The sequence below is a fragment of the Cebus imitator genome, unplaced genomic scaffold, assembly GCF_001604975.1.
Source record: "Cebus imitator isolate Cc_AM_T3 unplaced genomic scaffold, Cebus_imitator-1.0 Scaffold217, whole genome shotgun sequence".
In the NCBI taxonomy this organism is placed as follows: domain Eukaryota; kingdom Metazoa; phylum Chordata; class Mammalia; order Primates; family Cebidae; genus Cebus; species Cebus imitator.
Window position 1 is genome coordinate 2,855,771 of NW_016107532.1, and position 8,435 is coordinate 2,864,205.

The following is an 8,435-nucleotide window of genomic DNA, read 5'->3' on the forward strand; positions in this document are numbered from 1 at the left end:
GGGTTTTGCTATATTGCCCAGGCTGGTCTCAAACTCCTGGCCTCATGTGATCCCCCCGCCTCGGCCCCTAAAGTGCTGGGATTACAGGCATGAGCCACAGTATCCTGCTATACCAGCCCATATATCTTTTTTGAAAAAATGTATATTAGAGTCTTTTGTCCATTGTTTTACGGGAAGGGGGGAGTCTTGCTCTGTTGCCCAGGCTGGAGGGTAGTGGAACAGGAGGCAACCTCCACCTCCTATGTTCAAATGATTCTCCTGCCTCAGCCTCCCAAGTAGCTGGGATTACAGGCACCCTCCATCACACCCAGTAAGTTTTTGTAATTTTAGTAGAGACAGAGTTTCACCCTATTGCCTGGGCTGGTGTCGAACTCCTGCCCTCAAGCAGTCCACCTGTCTCGGCCTCCCAAAGTGCTGGGATTATAGGCGTGAGCCACCACGCCTGGCCTGTTTTGTCCCATTTTTACATTTAGTTCTTTGTCTTCTTATTATCAAGTTATAAGACATCATTTTTAAAAATAGGTTAGTCTCCCAGGCACGGTGGCTCACACTTGTAATCCCAGCACTTTGGGAGGCCAAGGCGGGCAGATCATGAGGTCAAGAGATCAAGACCATCCTGGCCAACATGGTAAAACCCCATCTCTACTAAAAATGCAAAAATTAGCTGGGCGTGGTGGCACGTGCCTGTAATCCCAGCTATTCGGGAGGCTGAGGCAGGAGAATCACTTGTACCCAGGAGGAGGAGGTTGCAGTGAGCTGAGATTGCGCCACTGCACTCCAGCCTGGCCACAAAGCAAGACGCCATTTAAAAAAAAAAAATAGGTCAGTCATAGTTGATTGTATGGATGGGATGTCATTTGTTTCACTTGTTTCCTATTGCTATCTCTTACATTTTTCATATCATACATATTTTCATAATGAGCATACTATATTGATGTAATAGTTTATGTTTCTGGCATAAATAAGTAAATACAATTGGAATACATCCTCAAGTTAGTTTGCTGAGAGGGGATCATTTAAGCCTGGTGATCTCTGGCCGGAGCCTTCCTCCCCCTCCTCCTCTCCCTGCCTGCCCCACCCCATCCCTCAGGCCCATTCTAGCAATCTCAAGGTTTGTAGAAACCTTGTTAAAAGCCCTCTCCTCTGGCAGGCTCTGACCTCCAAAAAGCCTGATTGGGATCCCCTTACTGATGGGGGGCACCGAGGCTCAGAGGGAGTCCACCCAGGGTAACGTCAGCACAGTCTGAATTCTAGGGCTTTCTGGCATGACCCAGAAGCCACCCCTTCCTTAATTTGGGAAGCTCCAGGCTAGAGGACATGATGAGTGTTCATGCTGAGGTTGTCTGAGTCCAGCAGCGTGAGGCGAGCTCAGAGCCCAGGAGTGTAGCTTGGGACCGTGCAGCCCTCAGCCCTGTGCTGTGCCCTGCCCTCCCGCCCATCCATCTGCCCAGCCTGGCACGTGGACTCACACACACCCAGTGTCGGCTCAGAGCAATCCACAGGGAAAGACCCTGCTGGTCCATGTCCTCCTTCCTGGTGGTTCCTTCATCTCCATCATCTTCTTCTCCATCATCATCACCGCTTATTGCAGACATGTCCCATGCCTGTAAGTGACATCCGGGATCCTGTTTAATCCTCCAGCCAATCCTGTGAGCTGGAGCTTATTAGTTCTCTATTGCAGAAGGGAAAACTGAGGCTCTGGGAGGCTACGTGACTTCTCTATCCCATCTTAGGGACAGAGGTGGAATCCAAAGTCCATACCTTTGACTGGGACATGGCCCTACCCACACTTCAGGGGCTGAGAACTAGTGCAGACTCAGCCTTCAGCTGATTTTCATCAGATTCTTGGCAGACGTTTTGGAAAAATCTCCCAGTGACGTAAGAGCAGTGTGGCTCCAGGGTGAGGGGGGTAATTTAGGGGGTGAGAATGGAGGGTGCCCTCCCGTTGCCCTGAGCCAGGGCAGTACTATTCAGGGCAGGGCAGGAGAGGACCCTGGAGAGCCTGAGGGTCCTACAGGGAGAGCACACTGTCTACTCCCAGCACAGCCCCCACCCAGCCTGGGGCTCAGCAGGCAGAGGGAAGAGGGGAGGTTAAGCCCAGAGCATAGGGACTGTCACAGGTACCCAAGCTTCTCTGCTTTGGGAGGAGAAAGCTAAGGTCTGTAATCACACTTTCTGTTTTCAGTTTTCCTCCATTTCTGAGTAAGCATTTCTATTGGAAAACTCCAGACTTGTCTGAGCTGAACCAAAGAAAAAGGGATCTGTGGGTACCCAGAGCAGGCCAGGGGCAAGGGTGGGGAGCAGGGCCCCTGAGCGGGTAGCATGCGTTTCCAGGAGCTCAGATCTGATGATCCCATTGCTGGCTCTGCAAATTCAATCCGTACTCCTTAGCTTGGCATTCAAGGCCTTTCCTTCCTCCAGCTTCAGCCCCTGCTCTTCTCTGGGCTTACATCCAGATTTTGGCTCATGTTCCCTGTGCCCACAATGCCCTTTCCTCCCATCCTACCAGATCCAACGCTCAAACTCTGGTCATCCTTCAAGGCCTAACCCAGATGCTTCCTCCTCCATGAAGCCTCACAGTCAGAGTAGCCCATCTTTTCTCCCACCCCCTCCACTCTCGAGGCCCATGCTTGCTATGGGATCAGTTCAGGCATGGGCTGTGACCTAATCAGAGCCAGAACTATCAGGGCCTCTCTTTCTTTCTCTCCCTCTTTCTCTCCCTCTTTCTTTCTTTCTTTCTTTCTTTCTTTCTCTTTCTTTCTTTCCTTCCTTCCTTCTTTCTTTCTCTTTCTAGACAGAGTCGTGCTTTGTCGCTTAGAGTGCAGTGGCGTGATCTCACTGCAACCTCTGCCTCCCAGGTTCCAGCAATTCTCCTGCCTCAGTCTCCAGAATAGCTGGGATTACAGGGGTGCACCACCACGCCCAGCTAATTTTTGTATTTTTAGTAGCACAGGTTTTCGCCATGTTGGCCAGGCTGGTCTCAAACTCCTGACCTCAAGTGATCTACCCACCTCGGTTTCCCAACGTACTGGGATTATAGGCATGAGCCACTGCCCCCGGGCTCTCTATAGATCTTACTCTGGCCCTGGGTTCACATCACTTGCAAGTGAAAATTCCCTGACTAATATTTTTCCCTTTGCTCTCTTTCTCTGTGGCTAAAGTCCTACTTGGGCCAGCAAGATGGGGGCTCTTGGAAGGCGGGTGGCACGATCTCTTGGCTTTGTGCTCCCACAGCACCAAGTACAGGGCCAGGCACACAGAGAGCTTCTGTGAGGGTTTGCAGAACCATCTGTGGGAGGAGCAAACACACTCGCTGTCCTGGCCCTCCACTCCCCAGCCAGGAGGCCATCCCAGGCCCGGGACTCTCCACCTTCTCCCCAGACCTGACCTGGCAGTGGACAGCCCAGACTGGAGCTTCCTGCCTACCGCAGTAGCTCTCCAGGCAGCAGGAGCCAGAAAGTAGTGATTTCCTGGATTGCAGGATCAGATGGCAGAATCGCTAGCGCTCTGAGTCCTCAGGGACTCATCTGAAAGACAATGTGAGGCAATGACAATGTGAGGCGTGGGGTGACTTCCAGGCACTGTGGCGGCATCCATCCCGGGAGGGGCCAGTGGCGTCTGGGACTTAGCTTCTGGAAGCCTGCTGCTGGGGGTGGAAACAGAAGGGCTGTGCCAGACGGGGACAGCCCTAGATACCAGTAACAGGGAGAAGTTTGATGCAGAGCAGAGGGGAAGCTGGGAGACGAGGCTGGGCCAGGGGCTTCTGCTCCCCAGGAGGCCAATAAGACCCTCGGTGTTCTCCCACCTGCATATGGGAGCTTGCTGTGTTTTTGTTGTTTGTGTTTGTGTTGTTTGTGTTTTGGTGTTTTGTTTTGTTTTGAGACAGAGTCTTGCTCTTTCGCCAGGCTGGAGTGCAGTGGTACAATCTCAGCTCACTGAAACCTCCACCTCCCAGGTTCAAGTGATTCTCCTGCCTCAGCCTCCCAAGTAGATGGGGCTACAGGTGCCCACAACCATGCCTGGCTAATTTTTGTATTTTTAGTAGAGACCAGGATTTCACCATGTTCACCAGGCTGGTCTCGAACTCTTGACTTCAAGTGGTCTGCCCACCTTGGCCTCCCAAAGTGCTGGGAATGCAGGCATGAGCCACCGTGCCCGGCTGGGAACTTGCGTTTTAGAAAGTCCCTCAGTTCCATTCTCACTCTGGATCACAGTACCGTTTACAAAACAAAATGCCTGAGAGCACCACCTTGCCAATAACGAACTGGGTGAAACCCTGCTCTACCTGGTGTCCTGTTCTGGCATATTGGTCAGGAGAGGCCATGGTGTACCGAGATAAACATTTACCTCCAAATCTCAGAGGCTTCTTGACGCAACAAAGGTGCATTTTTCTCGTTCACACAAAACTGCTGTAGGTTGGGTAACTGTCCAGGTCAGCTGTCCTTTGTACCGGCTACTTCCTTCTAGTGGCTCTATCATTTCAAACCATGGCTCCTGTGGTTGCCACTAAAGGCCAAGAGAGAACAGGAGGGTTGGACATCAGCACTTCAGTGTTTTGGTCCAGAAATGACACCTGTCGCTTCCATTCACAGCCTATTAGTCAGAGTTTGTCACATGACCCCGGCCTGACTGCATGGAAGGCTGGGAAGTGTGGAGGAGGACATGGGTAATCAGTGAGCATTGAATGTCTCTGCCATGCTGGGTGTCCCAGGGGAAAAGGAGACAGAGGTGGACTTTGAGGTTGGATACCTAGGTTCAAACCCAAGCTTTTCTGGAATGACTAGAAGCTTTGTGACCTTGGGAAAATTACTAAATTTCTCTGAGCCTTGCTTTTCTCCTATGCCAAATGGGGATAAAATAAGAGTTCCTACCTCATTAGGTTGTGGGAAGATAAATCAGACCATGCTTATATACAGGGCTAGTGGTGCTCAGCATGTGGTTGGCATTTGTATTCGTCTGTTTCCATGCTGCTAATAAAGGCATCTCCAAGACTGGGTAATTTATAAAGAAAAAGAGGTTTAATGGACTCACGGTTCCACATGGCTGGGGAGGCCTCGCAATCATGACAGAAGGTGAAAGGCATGTCTTACATGGTGGCAGGCAAAAAGAGAATGAGGGAATCAAGCGAGAGGGGTTTCCCCTTATACAACCAACAGATCCCATGAAACTTATTCACTGCCATGAGAACAGCATGGGGAAAACCGCCCCCATGATTCAGTTATCTCCCACCGGGTCCCTTCTGCATCACGTGGGAATCATGGAAGCTACAATTCAAGATGAGATTTGGTTGAGGACACAGCCAAACCATATCAGCGCTTAATAAGCGGACACTATTTGATTAGTCTGTTTGTTTAGAAAAAGTCAGAGATGCTCAACATTTGACCGAAAAATAAAGCTGATTGAAAAATAGAGCTGAAGCCTCCCTTTCAATAGCTGGCTACCTTGTCTGCCCCTGCCCAGGGCCCCCTTGCTGTCCTTCCCTCCTTTCTGCAAGGACTTATAAGGACCCCCCCAGTCATCCATTTCCCTGTGTGTGAGATCTGTCCCCTCCCCCAGGGTACATGTATCTGAAGTCTTAGTGTTGGGTACATGCGTCTGAAGTCTTGGTGTTGATCGTGGGGTGAAAACCTTGGTGCTCTGTTGAAGATACCAAACATTACGAGCAGATGCGAGAGGGGCACATCTGTGTCCCAAACAGTGCTCCTACTTGTGTTTACGGCAAAGAGGGTGCCCAGAGAATGGAAGATGCTGAGATCCCTGGAAAGTTTCTTGAAGGAGCTCAGGTTTAGGCAACTGACTAGAAGGCAGGGGACCTGGAGTGGCTGAGGGAGGTGGAAGGGGCTGGAGAGTAACCTGTAACAATCTCAGCGATGGAGGAGACAGTGAGAAACCAGGCTGGTGATGGAGTGGGAGCTAACGCCTCACATCCAGAGAGCTCTGCACCGTTTAAAAGCAAGGCCACCGGGCTGGTGAAGGCAACAGAGCTCAGTGGTAGGGACAGCGACATCTGAACTCTCCTTCCCAGTGTGGCTGTCTCTGGGAAGTAGTTGCCGAGCCAGGGACCACATTTTCCACGCCCCCTTGGCCCCATGACAGGTTCTTGCCAATGGAATGGGAGCAGAAGTAACGTGTGTTCCTTCGGGCCAAGGCTTTTCGGGAGTGCTTATGCCTTTTGTAGGGTCTCTTTACCCTCCTATTAAGTGAGTGTAGAAGATGATAGACTGGGGGTGATAGAGCCTCAAAATGGAAAAAGCCTGGTCTCTAAATCACTGCATGGGGGAAGGTCACCTGCAAACCAAGAACACCTGCAGTGAACTGGTAAATGAGTGAGAAATAAACACAATGTATTTGGGGGGTTACTTGTAGCAGCTAGCATTGTCTTGAAGCATGGTGAGTTCATCTTTCTTTGAAGGGGCTTCTGGGGCACTGTGAGGGGTACAGAGGGATGGGAGCCTGCTTTGGACTGCCACTGCTCCTCCCGCAATGGTCCTCTAGCTTCACAAGGGGGATTCTCTCTTGCTCTCCTTCCCTCCTTCCCTCCTACCCACATTCTTTCCAGCAAGACAGGGACGGGCCTCTGCATGGGTGCAGTTTGGGATTGTCCAGTTTTCTATTTCTTAAGAATCTTTCCTCGGAGCATGAGTTGGAAGTTCTGGCGCTTTTGAGAGATGTGGGCAGCTGACTGTATAAGTGGATGGGTCAACACGGGAAATGGGCCGGAGAGACCACAGAGGGAGGCAGTCAACGGAAGGAAGCAAAAAGGAAAGCCAGGCCAGAAGCTTAGCTGGGATTTTTTTTTTTTTTTTTTTTTTTTTTTTGAGACAACATCTCACTCTGTCGCCCAGGCTGGAGTGCAGTGGCACAATCTCCACTCGCTACAACCTCCACCTCCTCAGTTCAAGTGATTCTCCTGCCTCAGCCTCCAAGTAGCTGGGATTACAGGTGTGCACCACCATGCCTGGCTAATTTTTGTATTTTTAGTAAAGAGAGGGTTTTGTCATGTTGGCCAGGCTGGTCTCAAACTCCTGACCTCAAGCGATCTGCCTGCCTTAGTCTCCCAAAGTGCTGGGATTACAGGCATGAGCCAGTCTGCCTGTCCTGGCTGTGAAATTTTGAATAGAGGAAAGTCCAGGTGTTTCAGCCCCCATCTCCTCCCTGCAGGCTGAGCTAAGTAAGGAACAGGGGCCCCTGTGGCTTCTTGAGAGGGGAGAATATACCACCAGTACCACTGAGGCCAGCTCACCTGTCCCTAGAGGACCATGCTCATCTCAAGCCACGTTGGCAACAGCCCTCACAGAGAGGTGGCTGAATGATGCAACTTGGAAGGCGCCGGGAACTGGACCACCTTCCCAAGGGCCCTTGGCATCGCCCTGCCCTCACCTCCAAGGAGAGTGTTGAGAAAGAACATTCCTTCTTAGGAACAGGGCAGAGAAAGGCAGTCACGCTTCCCTGAAGTGTTATGCATCTGACTCCCCTCATCACATGGCTGCCTTTCTTTCCCACACTCCCAGACCCTCCACGGCCATCTGCAAATAAGTGCTGCTCCTCCACCCGACTTCCCCACACCTAGGATATCCTGATGGACTGTCTTTTTTTGCGTTCACCTCTGCTACTGTCAAGAGAAAATGAAATTTTAAAAATTTCCTGGCTGGGCATGGTGGCTCATGCCTGTAATCCCAGCACTTTGAAAGGCCGACGTGGGCGGATCACCTGAGGTCAGGAGTTCAAGACCAGCCTGCCCAACATAGCGAAACCCTGTCTCTACTAAAAATACAAAAAATTAGCCAAGCATGGTGAAGCATGCCTGTAACCTCAGCTACTCAGGAGGCTCAACCAGGAAAATTGCTTGAACCCGGGAGGCGGAGGTTGCAGTGAACCGAGATTGCACCACTGCACTCCAGCCTAGGTGACAAGAGCAAGACCATCTAAAAAAAAAAAAAAAAAGATAGTAATTCCTGCTGGGCACAGTGGCTCATGCCTATAATCCCAGCACTTTGAGAAGTAGAGGCAGGAGGATGACTTGAACCCAGGAGCTTGAGATCACCCTAGGCAACATAGAGAGACCTCATCTCTACAAAAATTTAGAAATTAACTGAGCATGGTGGTGCACGCCTATAGTTCCAGCTACTCAGGAAGCTAAGGCAGGAGGATTGCTTGAGGCTGAGAGGTTGCAGCTGCAGTGAGTGATGACACCACTGCACTCCAACCTGGGCGACAGTAAGACTGTCTAAAATATAATGTTCTTAAAATTCCATCTTCAATAGCTCTTTTTAAAACCATGAAATACTTAGGAATAAATTTCACAAAAGATATGTAAGATCGGCCGGGCGCGGTGGCTCACGCCTGTAATCCCAGCACTTTGGGAGGCCGAGGCGGGTGGATCACGAGGTCAAGAGATCGAGACCATCCTGGTCAACATGGTGAAACCCCGTCTC